Source organism: Malaclemys terrapin, chromosome 5, assembly GCF_027887155.1.
Source record: "Malaclemys terrapin pileata isolate rMalTer1 chromosome 5, rMalTer1.hap1, whole genome shotgun sequence".
In the NCBI taxonomy this organism is placed as follows: Eukaryota; Metazoa; Chordata; order Testudines; family Emydidae; genus Malaclemys; species Malaclemys terrapin.
Window position 1 is genome coordinate 2,701,271 of NC_071509.1, and position 13,138 is coordinate 2,714,408.

General features: G+C 49.9%; 1 protein-coding gene across 2 annotated transcripts in view; it reads left to right on the forward strand.

Moving 5' to 3' along the window:
• ADISSP (adipose secreted signaling protein) overlaps positions 1–13,138 on the forward strand; it is a 161,262-nt gene that overhangs the window by 61,497 nt on the left and 86,627 nt on the right. The gene's annotated exons all lie outside the window — the stretch shown is intronic.

Below are 13,138 nucleotides of genomic sequence, written 5' to 3' on the forward strand. Positions count from 1 at the left end.
CTTTGGTGTGCCTGGAGTTTGGGGCTGTACTTTTGATTCATCTCCGGAGAATGAGCTCCCTGCCCGATTCACCTTCCAGTGGCATGTAGAAAACAGCTGACCCTGCCGGAAGTCGACATAGTGTGAGTTATCTAAAACCAGCCTTGGGATGGCCTTGAAGACAAAGCAGTGAAACTAGCACCTCCTGTTTATAGCTCAGGGAATTACTGGATTGGTTCCCTCTGTCCTTGACTCTTGGAGAGTGTCCAAATAAGGAACCCGGCAAGGTGTTGTGCTCCAGCGTCAGGGAGAGTTAAAGCCATCGTTGAGTCAACGCTTAGCTACAGCAATGATCATTAGCTTTTATACGCTTCCTCTCCCAGCCGTTGCTAATGTCTGGAGCTTGGTGCATGTTCTCAACAGGCAGGGATGGGAGCCCCTTCCTCCCCAGCATAAAACAACCCAAAGGGGTTTCGCCCTAGATTTTAGGGACGGGGTCAACAAATGGCCTCAATGTGTGCTTCCAGAATGGCAGAAATGTGGCCACTTTAAAAACCCTTTTATGTAGCAACTTTCATCCAAAGATCTCTGATCCCTTTAGGAGCAATAATGAAGTTTGCCAACACCCACATAAGGGAGATGGAAGTCCTGTGGTGGGAATTGGGGCCTGGTAGGTCTACCCGACTTGTGAGCTTGACTGAGGGAAAGTGGATAGAAGATTATGAAGTGTCGCCATGGAATTGTAGGACTGGAAGGGACCTGAATAGGCCATCTAGTCCAGTCCCCTGCACTCAAGGCAGGACTACGTCCCTGACAGGTGTTTGTCCAACCTGTTCTTAAAAACCTCCAGTGACAGATTCCACAGCCTCCCTCGGCAATTTATTCCAGTGCTTGTCTACCCTGACAGGACGTTCTTCTTAATGTCCAACCTAAACCTCCCTGGCTGCAATGTAAGCCCATTGCTTCTTGTCCTATCCTCAGGGGTTAACGAGAACAATTTTTCACCCTCCTCCTTGTAACAACCTTTTATGTGTTTGAAAACGGTTATCAATAACCCGTAGTGGTAAATGTTGGTGGGGGAGAGGGGCAAAAGGGAGACAGTCTGAATTACCCAAACAAAAAGGCCTCCCACTACAATTCAAGGAGAGATGGGTGGGATCGGCACTCAGTGAGCAAAAATTGGTGTGTCAGAAATTAGGCCTAATTCGTAACAAAATAACGAGGGGTTGGGCTGTTCTACCCTCCACTCCCTTTTGCGGGGGTCTGTTGCCGTCTCTTGGTGTGGTCTCTCGAGGGGTCGCCACCTCTCCTGCCAGACCCTCCTCCGTTTGCTCTGTCAGGTCAGTTCCTGGAGCCTCACCTCCCATTAAGCCTGTCAGCCCTTCACTTTGTGGGCTTGCTGCCGTCTCCTTTAGTCTCCTGGCTGTTTTCTTGGAGGTAGCCTGGGGCGGGGCTGTTGCCTAGCCCAGGTCTCTCTGCCTCCCCTTCCTTCTCTGCACCCTCCCCTTTCTAGCAGGCCTGGTTTCCGTTGCTGGTTGCGGCTGTGGGTGCCTGCCTCCATGGCTGGCTGCTTGATTGCACTCACCTCCCCCACTATCTGTGCTCAGGATGGGTTTTGTTGCCCTGATCCTGAGACGTCCTGACCAGACCGGGCCAGAGTGAGGGACCCTGCTAACGCCAACACGTCCACCAGCTCCGGCTAAATGCAAACCACCACCTGGGATGTGAGGTTTGTCTCCCCACCCTGAAAGGGTGCGTCTACACTGCAAGAAATACCCCGCAGCAGCAAATCTCAGAGCCTGGGTCTAAAGACGCGGTCTCGGGGGACACATGCTACGTAGACATTCTCGCTCAGACTGGAACGAGGGGGATGGGTCTCAGAGCTCAGGCTCCCACCCGAGCGGGCACATCTATAGAGCCCTGCAAAAGCTACAGATCTCCACAGACCACGTTTCCGGGTTGGATGCGGATACAAATTTTGCATTCGCGCAGGGCTCTACGCTTCTACCCTGCTACTTTTAGCCCCGTCTCGCAAGTCTGAATCTGTAGACCCAGGCGCTGATACTTGCTGCTGCAGGTCCGTCTTTTGCAGTGTAGACGGACCCGATGCGTTCTTTCCCTTCCCCTCCCTTATTGCTTCTCTTTTCTATCCCTCGCCTACTGCCTTCTGTGTAAGAAGAGTCTGGCTTAGCCGGCCAAGACTGCATATTTTGCATCACTGCTGTGTGACGGTGACCGACAAAAGCGATGCCTTAAACAGCCCGATGCTGGTACAAGTTTGGCAGGTTTCGGAGTGGCTGATAAGACCGTGCGCTGGGCCTGTCTCTCTCTGGCAGTGAGGCTGCGACTGAGAATCTACTCCAGAGACAGACGCAGGTGCATTTTCTGTCTTTGCTGTTCTTTTCTCTCCCCTCTTGTGAGTCTTCGTCTTGTTTGGTCTTCAAGGAAACAGGCTTGGACTTTACAGCTCCGACCCATCTCAGCTAACTTCTTCTCTTTGTCACCAAACGGACTGCTGTTCCCTTTTCAGTGCCTGCGAAGAGACTGTCAGGTGGGGGTTTTCCTTCCAAAGAGACTCTAGCAAAAGGGAAGAAGGGACGGTGTTCAAATCAAAACCTGACTTCACGACTTCCATGTCAAACACTTTCCCTGTTTTTCCTTCTTTTCTAGATCTTTAAGGAAAGGTTAAAAACATTTGAATTGTGTGTTTACCATGGTTGTCAGCAGGCTGAGGGCCCTATATGCCAAACCCTGGACCTTGGTTAAAAGTGGGGGGCCAGGAACAGGGTCACTTTAACACCTTTGACTCTTCGGGCCCATTTATTCCATGGAAATTAATGCAACAGTGCTTCCCAGTTGACAGGAGAAACTGAGGCACAAAAGTTAATGACTTTCCCAAGGCCACAGAGTGATTTCAGTGACAGCGTCCTGAGTCCCAGCTGCCGGGGTAACTATTTGTCAGCGGTGCCTTCCTTACAATTAAATTTGATTAAGACCAAAATAAAAGCCGGAGATGTTTTCAGAGTTGAAGTGGGGGATGATGGGGGAGAGCAATATGGCTGGCTCTCCTTTGGGGGCAATATGTGGAGTAGCTAGAAACACCATCAGGGGCATCCAATAATCACGAAGGTACCCCAAATAGTAGTTCTAGCTCAAGTTTTTATGCCCCAAGTAGGCTAATATAATAGATAAGAGTATCGGCTCCTACCGAGTGCTGCTGCTGTTCATGCTGTTATTGGTTGAGAGCAGATAATAGGGAACATTTTCAAAAGTGCTTTAACAGCCCAAGTCCCTCTGGGAGTCTGGGGGATTTAGGCACTATTGAAATTCTCGGCCCTGTCGGAGACTGGTGATGATGGCCCCAGCTCAGAGGAGCTCACAACACCAGCATGGCGCAGTGGAGGGTGTTGAGATGCTAGTTCTATGTGTGTGAGCGTGTGGCATACGGTGTGCATGGTATAAGCTTTCTGGGGTGGCATCATCTCTCTTGCCAGCATTGTGGGAGAGGCAGGCTCCCGGGAGGAATCCGAGTGCCAGCTGTTCTGGGTGGTCTCGGAGAAGGTAAAACACTCTTAGAGGGCCACATCCTGGCATGATGTGAAGCCACAATCTCATCTACTGCTGTTTTCAGGTCCATTCTGTGCAGCTGCCTTATTTATCAAAGTTCCTCTGGGTACGTCCACACTGCATTGCCAGTCTAGGTCTGTGGGACTCGGCCTTGTGGACTTGGTGTTTCCAAGCCTGCTCTTGAGCGTCCACACCGCGTTGCATATCCGGGTTTACAATTGCTGGACCTGAGTCTACACTCAATGTGTCTACCACACCGCGTAGACCTTCTGACTCGGGCCTGAGGTCTGAGTTGTGTTCACACTGCAAAATGACAGGGCTTGGACCCCAGTCTCAGAGGGACTCTGGCTCTGAGCCACCCCACTAGCAAGGTCCTAGGACCCAGCTCCTGAGTCAGGCTGATTTGTGTGTGGACGGAAGGGGGCCTTGGGCTCAAACCGAAGTCAGAGTCTGGGTTTAGTGTGAAGTGTAGGTATATCCTATGGGTCCATTATTGCCACAAGCATCAGTGAGGTCCTGAGAATAAAGCAGATCAGTACTATTCCCAGTGTATAGTGGGAAACTAGGACACAGAGGTTAAGTGACTTGTCCTACGTCGTCACACAGGGCATCGGGGGCAGGGATGGGAGTTTGAACCCAGATCTTCCGAGGCTCCATCCTGCGCCTGAAGCACAACACCGCCCTGGTTTTACGGTTCCACCGCTGTTTCCGAGACGTAGGGAGGATAATTCTAGTGTCTTGCTCAACTCTCTCCTTCGTTTTCCTTCTCTTCAGACCGCTTGATTGACATGAGAAGTTGCCCAAATATTGTCAACGTTCCCATAATGATACGCTGTGCATGAACAGGAGTAGGTGAAAAATAGCCTGTCTGCTTTATTTCTGGTGCACACGGAGTCGGGTGGCAAGATGCGTTTATCCTCGCGCTATTTTTGCCGCCTTTCTCCTCTCTAAAGAAACGGGCAGCTTTTCTCGTCACTTGATTCGAAAAAGTCTTTTGTTCAGTATCGTGAGAAAACAACGCCCTGTTATTATCATTCTTTGCAGTAGAAAACTCTTGCTTCTTGCAAAATCTGTCCGCTTTCAGTTCCCAATTTTAATTTGTCTGGTGCTGCAGCCTCTGAGCAGTGGTCGCCGCTCTTGGGGAGGAGCTGTCACTGTATTCTGGGTTTTTCTCTGGTGTGATGTAATCTGCTTGGGTTTAATTTCTCTTCAGGGATCTATAATAGGCTGGTTTGTTCCATTGCTTCACCTGCCCTTGCCAGTAGCCCATATACGGCCTGTCGGGGGACTGCTTTCAGCATGGCTGGCTCAGGGTTTAGGTTGCATGTGATGGTTATGGGCTGGGGAGGAATAAGCAGGCACATACGTGGTGTCTGGCAGTTTTCTGGCTTAGGTCATGTAGGAAGGAGGTTGTCTGTTTGGCAGAGACGACACCAACATCTGAATATTCTTTCTCACATCCTGGTTTGACAGATGGAATCTGCAGCTTTCGTCAGGCGCGTTTCACAAAGATCTGCTCGCTGGAAAAACAAGGGAATATGCAGAATAGGGAGGAAGTGCTGGGCCTGGTGGTTAGAGCATGGAACGGAGAGGGGTTTTGCGGTGGGGGTGGGATCTAAACCTGTCTCTGCCCCAGAGTCACTTCACCGTCTGTGCCTCCCTCTAAAATGGCAGAGAAGGGCCACAAAAATGATCTGAGAGATGGAAAGAAATGTCTTAAAGCAGGAGACTGAAGGAGCATAATCCATTTAGCTTCTTGAAAAGAAACTTGAGCGGTGACTTGTTCACAGTGTATCAGTGCCGACACAGGGGAAAGGGCACTCAAGCTAGTGGAGAAAGACCGAACAAGAACCAATGGCTAGAAGTCAAAGCCAGACAAACTCAAATCTGAAATAAGGCAGACCTCTTTCCCAGCGAGGGTGATTAACTATGTGAGCAAACTACCAAGGGAAGTGCTGGATTCTCCAGTTCTTGGAATCTTCGGGTCTAGACTGGCTGCTTTTCTGTAAGATGGTTGAGTCAAATATAAGGTACTGGGCTCACTGCAGGGGAAGTGGGTGAAACTCTCTGGCCGGTGTTGTAGAGGCGGCCAGACTGGATGGTCAGTGGTCCCCTGGGGCCTTGGAATCTATGAATCTGAGACATCAACTCTTTTGTAAAGTGCAGCGAGTTTTTCCGATTGAAAGCACTAGGAGAGAGAGAGAGAGAGAGTGTGTGTGTTTGTGTGTACTATACATTTCCCCCTGTTTTGTCCTATCTTATTTGTCTACCTTATTGATTGATCGCTGGACTTCCCTCCCCTACAGCAGAACTCATTGAATAATACCATGAAAGAGTCTTGTCAGTAACTTTGACCCTCTAATAAAATGATCTGGTTTTGCTTGATTTTGTTTGTTCTGTCTCTGAGGATACTGTCCAAACGACCGATGAGCTCGCTGTAAGTGAAATTCACCCCTAGGCAAAGAGCTAGCGCACAGGCTTAAGCAGTGCATCAGCCTATCTGCTAGCCCTTTGGCCAAAGGATGAATTTCACATCGACACTAAGCTAAATGTCGTTTTGGGTGTGGTCTATGTTGACGTCATAAATTCTTGTTTTGATTTTAGCCTTAAACCGTATCTTTCTTCTTCAGTGCCTGATTTACCTGTAGGGCCCATCCGACACCATATCCTCTAGGAGTTTCAGGTTCTTTTTAGAGGTCTCTGGTGTGGGTGAGAATGTGACCCTGCCGTTGGGATGATGTGAGGCATTTTGTGAGTTAGCAACAGGTTGTGGGGCTGGGGAGCAGAGTGGGCAGGTCCCTCGAAGGAGACGTTGAGCCCTGTGTCTCTGCATGTTCCTGCTAAAAGGCTTCTGAGCGCTCGTTTGCGTTTCCTCCAACAACTGATTGATACACACATACCTTTATCAAAGTCATGCATTCCGCCTCCTGTCAGTGCTCTGAGCTGCACAGGTTTTAATCAGTGTCCAGATCTAATCGAATGCCCTTTTAATATCTACAGAGCAGCGAAATGTTTTCCCGCTGGCATGTGTTTACACGCAGATGTGCTCAGTGTCTGGGTAGAAGGTGGGGGAGTGATTGAATGAAGGGCGTCTGCTGCCTTTTGCCCACAGAGCCTCGGCTCTTATTAACGCCTGACTTTGCAAAGTGAATTCAGGGGAGCAAAGCACTATGTGGAATTTCCTTCTGTATCCCAGCTTTCCAAGGAGCGCTAGCCCGGTGGAGTTGTTCTGGATTTACAGCCTGTTGGAGCAGAATTTGGCCCCTGACAGTGTTGGCTTGAGAGCTGTCAGCGTTTCTCTCATTTATGTGTTGATTTATTTCTGGCAGGGCCTGCTTGGTACTCGGTGCTTTCCAAACACTCAAAGTGATGCTCGCAGCCTAAGGACAGACAGACAGAGCTGAGGGGAAAGGGAACGACCATGCTCAATGTACACACAAGTCCCCAGATTTTCTGTAGGCAGCATGGCAGTCATGGGTCTTCAAGAGGGACTTAAATGTGGGTAGGGTAGGGGTAAGCTCAGGGCAGTAGTACGGTGCAGCGCGGTGAGGGAAGGCAAGGAGGCGGTGGTGTGAGAAGCTGAGGAGGATGGCAGGGGAGGGACACAAAGCTTGACGAGGGAGGCTGAGTAGGGCGGAGCGGAGTTAAATGTGGGTAGGGTAGGGGTAAGCTCAGGGCCGTAGTACGGTGCAGAGGGGTGAGGGAAGGCAAGGAGGCGGTGGTGTGAGAAGCTGAGGAGGATGGCAGGGGAGGGACACAAAGCTTGACGAGGGAGGCTGAGTAGGGCGGAGCGGAGTTAAATGTGGGTAGGGTAGGGGTAAGCTCAGGGCCGTAGTACGGTGCAGAGGGGTGAGGGAAGGCAAGGAGGCGGTGGTGTGAGAAGCTGAGGAGGATGGCAGGGGAGGGACACAAAGCTTGACGAGGGAGGCTGAGTAGGGCGGAGCGGAGTTAAATGTGGGTAGGGTAGGGGTAAGCTCAGGGCCGTAGTACGGTGCAGAGGGGTGAGGGAAGGCAAGGAGGCGGTGGTGTGAGAAGCTGAGGAGGATGGCAGGGGAGGGACACAAAGCTTGACGAGGGAGGCTGAGTAGGGCGGAGCGGAGTTAAATGTGGGTAGGGTAGGGGTAAGCTCAGGGCCGTAGTACGGTGCAGAGGGGTGAGGGAAGGCAAGGAGGCGGTGGTGTGAGAAGCTGAGGAGGATGGCAGGGGAGGGACACAAAGCTTGACGAGGGAGGCTGAGTAGGGCGGAGCGGAGTTAAATGTGGGTAGGGTAGGGGTAAGCTCAGGGCCGTAGTACGGTGCAGAGGGGTGAGGGAAGGCAAGGAGGCGGTGGTGTGAGAAGCTGAGGAGGATGGCAGGGGAGGGACACAAAGCTTGACGAGGGAGGCTGAGTAGGGCGGAGCGGAGTTATGCACCGTTTTGTCTCTGTTCCACCTGGAGTTCAATGAGCAGGTGAATTGCTGGCGTGGGCCGGAGGCTTTGCCTGAGACAGCCCAGGCTATTCAGTATGCTTCCTCGCCACTGGGGTGTGACTGCGGAGAAGAGATGCCTCCAGCATCCCCGCCTTGGATGAGTGCCCACATGCCGCCGTTCTGCGCTGGGTCTCGGATCTCCTTTGTGGACGCCCAGGCTGTTACCCGGTTCTGTCTCGTAGGGTTCTGCGCTGCTGCGTCTGGGCACCTTCCACTGAAAAGAGCAGGGCGTCATTTCACAGACCTTGGTTTCATTCTGCACTGGAGCTAAACCCAAACCCTTCCAGCTCGTTGGTGAGAACGGGATTGCTAAGGTCCGTTTTTGGATGGCAACCTGAGCCTTTCAGTCAGGAAGGGAGGTGTGGGTACGTGCCGGTGCCATGCTGGTCTGGGATGTGGCAGAGCCAGGTTCAAATCCCTGCTCTGCCTGATTCAGATCAGGTTTTTTTCATCCCTGATTGCTCTGGATCTGGCGGAGAGGGGACTTGAACCTGGGTCTCTCGCCTCCCAGAACAGTGCTCTAACCACTAGGCTAGTGCGTGCAAGTCTCTCTCATCCGCCCTCCAGTGACAACTTTGTCGAGACCGATACGTCTCTGCGAAACAGTCTGGCTTCCCCAAAACAGCATATGAAGGTGACATTTCATTTAGCTGAACATGTTCCACCCAGCAATGCGTATGGGCTCCGTGGGTTCTCTGGCTCTTCTCCTTGCTGGGCTGTTGAAGCCATTGTGCGCCTTTCCTCTATTGGCTGATCTGTCTCAAGCCAAAGGCAGGAGCATTTCTGCAGTGTGAAGGGGAGCATCAGAGGCCCTTCCCCCTTCCTGGTGGCATCGGGTCACTGCGGGTGTGTACCCGGGGGAAGGTTTATACCACGTTGCTCAGGGCAAATGGTCCTGTGTTGCTGACCAGGCCTGTGTTGTTAGTGCTTTAGTCTGTGGCTAGTTAGATTCACTTACTGGAGCCTGAGTTTCCAAGGCTCAGGAGGCCAGAGCCATAGGCACTTGTGTGTGCAAATTGGGCATTTGCGCAGGCAAATGGTCAGTTATAGGTTCAAACTGGGCCTGGGTGTTCTGAAATGGTGAGGTATGATTTTCCTTTACAAAAGCCCTGTTGGCTCGTCCCAAACATATTCCGTTTATCCATGTGTCTGATAATTGTATTCTTTACTATAGTTTCAAACAGTTTGCCCAGTACTGAAGTAAGGCTTACTAGCCTGTAATTGCCAGGATCACCTCTGGAGCCCTTTTAAAAATAATCTTTACATTAGCTACCCTCCAGAGGCTGATTGAAGTGATCGGTTACATACCACAGTTTGTAGTTCTGCAGTTTCATATCTGAGTTCCTTCGGAGCTCTTGGGTGATACCGTCTGGTCCTGGTGACTTATTGCTGTTTACTTTATTGATTTGTTTCAAAAGCTCCTCTATCGACACCTCCATCTAGGACTGTCCCTCAGATTTGTCACCTAAAAGGAATAGCTGTGGTGTGCGGATCTCCCTCACGTTCTCTGCAATGAAGACCAATGCGACGCATTCATTTAGCTTCTCTGCAACGGCCCTGTCTTCCCTGAGTGCTCCGTTAGCACCCTGATTGCCCAGTTGCCCCACTGATTGTTTAACAAGCTTCCTGCTTCTGATGCGCTTAAAAAAAGGTTTTCTGTGTCGTTTTTGTGTCCGTAGCTATTTGTTCCACAAATTCTTTCTTGGCCTGCACACTTGAATCGCCAAAATTCATGTTCCGTTCAATTTTCCTTACTAGAATTTGACTTCTAATTTTTAGAAGATGCCTTTTTGCCTCTAATGGCCTCCATTACTCTGCTGGTTAGCCAGGGTGGCCTTTTTTTGGTCCTCTTACTGTTTTTGTTTTTTTATTTTTATTTTTGTTTTTATTTTGGGGTGTACATTTACTTGATCCTCTGTTATGGTGTTTTTAAGTAGTTGCCATGCAGTTTGCAGGTATTTCACTCCTGATACTGTTTCTTTTAATTTCGATTTAACTAGTTTCCTCATTTTTTGTATAGATCCTTTTTTTGAAGTTAACTGCTGCTAATGATGGCACTTTTTCTACTACAAGGATGTTAAATTTAATTACATTATGGTCACTATTACCGAGCGGTTCAGCTATACTCACCTCTTGGACCAGATCCTGTGCTCCACTGAGGACTAAATCAAGAATTGTCTCTCCCCTTGTGGGTTCCAGGACTGGCTGCTCCAAGAAACTGTCATTTAAGATGTCAAGAAACTTTATCTCTGCATCCCATCCTGAGGTGTCATGTACCCAGTCAATATGGGGATAGTTGGAACCCCCCCCTCCCCTCCCCTCCCCTCCCATTAGTGTGTTTTCTGCCTCTGTAGTCTCTCTAATCAACTTGAGCATTTCACAGTCACTCTCCTGGTCAGGTGGTCAGTAGTATATCCCTACGGCTAGGTGCTTATTGTTCAAGTATGGATTTCTATCCATAGAGAGTCTATGGTGCAGTTTGATTCGGCTAAGGTGTTGACTATATTTGACTCCACACTTTCTTTCGCATACAGCGCCACTCCTCCACCAGCACAACCTATTCTGTCCTTCCTGTATACTCGGGTGTTACAGTTACCCATTGATTATCTTCATTCCACCAAGAGGCATGATGCCTGTTATATCAATATCCCCATTTAATGCCCGGCATTCTCGTTCACCCATCTTAGTATTTGGACTTCTAGCATTTGTATATAAGCACTTGTGCATTTTGTCAGGATTCAGTTGCTTGCCTTCATCTTTAAATGGGACTTTTTTACACCTGACGTTCCTCACTGGCTCCTACCTGTACTTTAGCAGCTTCTTTCCTATCCTCTTTTCCTACACTATAGAGTTCCCCCTTTAATAAACTCATCCCTAAGGGATGTCTCCGCCCAAACCGTTTGCTCCTCCACAGCGGTCGTCTTTTCCCCCCTCTTAGTCTAAAAATCCTCTACAACCTTTTTAATTTTACCTTCCTGCACTCTGGTTCCATTTTGGTTTCAGAGGAGCCCATGCTTCCTGTCTAGAGTCCTCCTTTTCCAAAAGTTTTCCCGCTTCCTAGTAAACCTAAAACCCTCCTCCCTACACCATCATCTCATCCATGCATGAGACCCTGCAGTGCTGCCTGACTGACTGACCCTGCTCGTGGAACTGGAAGCATTTCAGAGAATGCTACCATGGAGGTCCTGGACTTTAATCTCTTACCTAGCAGCCTGCATTTGGCACCAGGACCTCTCACCTATCTTTCCCTATGTCAGTGGTACCTACATGTACCATGAGCACTGTCTCCTCCCAAGCACTGCACATAAGTCTGTCAAGATATCTCCTGAAATCTGCAACCTTCGTGTCCGGCAGGCAATTCACCATGCAGTTCTCCTGGTCATCACAAACCCAGCTCTTAAATCCCCCATTACTATTACCTTGCTCTTCCTAGTAACTGGGGTCTCCTCCCCCGGAGCGGTCTTCTCAGTGCAAGAGGACACCTAGCATCATCTGGAAGCAGGGTTTCACCTATGGGATCATGTCCCTCTGGTCCAATTTGATGTTCTCCTTCCCTGAGACTTTCCCTCTCCTCCTCCACAGTCTAGTGGCTGTCAGACTGGGGATGGAGCTGGTCTGCCGTGTCCCTGAAAGTCTCCTCTGTGCACCTCTCTGTCTCTCTTTGCTCTTCCACTTCAGCCACTCTGGCCGCAAGAGGCCGTCCTGTGTCTCTTAGGGCCATGATCTGTGTGCTTTGTATTGCCACATACACCACCTGTCCACTGGGCAGGTAAATGTACATGCAGCATTCAATGCAATAAACTATCTAGCCCCCACCCCACTGCTGGACTTCTGCTGGTGTTATTTTTACTCTTCCAGGGTTTTGTTGGTTTTGTTTTTTGTTTTGGGGGAGTTGGTTATTGGCCTAAGTTTACAGTATGTTTGTGGTGTCTCTGCCTCTCACTCCTTCTCAAAACTGCATCACAAAACCCCTGTTTGCTTCTGCTCTTCCATGTCCCATTGACTCTCCTCCTTGGCAGAACTTTGAGACAAGCGTTGTTTTTTGTTTTACTTCTCGGCGTAGGTTCAGGATCCCTGCCTCCTGCCGGCGCACAGATTCCGCCCCCTTTGCACCAATCCCCCCGCTTTGAAAGAAGCCCGAAAGCTTTGCTTGTGCAGTAGGAGAATGCATTTTTATCACTCTGGTGCCCACGCCACAGCTGATTGCGGAGCATTCAGAAGACTGAAACGAAAACCAATTATCCAAGTTTTGGGCAAAGAATGGCCTGATTGCTGGTCTTGTTCTGTCTTGTATTATTGATGCCTCTCTCGTTAAGCATAAACTCAACAGGGTGGAAAGGGAAAAAGCACTGACTTTGTATTATTTCCTGTGTTTCCCTCCTTGTATGAAAGACTAAATGGAAGGCTTTTTCATGTTGTTGTTTTTCTGAGTTCCCTCAAAGGGCATTTGATCTCTTCTAGACTGGCTGTTCCTGGGGCTTAAACGTTCTTTGCACATATCCGGCGACGCTGTTACAGGTGCTGACAGTCGCGCGTGGCGCTGAATTACAGAGCAGCCTCACCTTGGTTTTTGCCCATCGGGCCAGATCCTCAGCTGGTGTAGACCGACACCGTGCCACTGAAGTCAGTGGAAGGACGCTGATCGACACCCGTTGTGGATCTGGCCCATTGTTCATAATGGCGTAGAGGTATTTTTGAACACAAGTGTGCACAGTTTATTACACACGGCCATGGGTGTGTTCTTGATGGTTTAAACGATCCATGTCAATACTTGTGGATGGAGTCATCTGCTGCCTAATCCAGTTTTCTCCAGCTTCTCTTAAGTCAGGTGCGTCCCATCCAGACGCAGAAGCAGCCGCAGGTGGGGGTTCTATCACCACGGAGGGGCTGGGCGGATTATCAGGAGCCACTAGGAGGTAGACAAGTTTGGCTTGGCTAAGCGAGGGTTGAAGGCAGAAGTGGAGTGGATGGAAGGAAGGATCGAGGGGGTCTGAGAGGCTGTCGTTTGAAGCGAAGGATCATTTAGGCTGGAATATCCAGAACAGCTTCCCTATACCAAGCTCTACTGGGTTGTAAGAGCTGTCCCGAGGGAATCATGGGACTGGAAGGGACTTCCAAGAGGT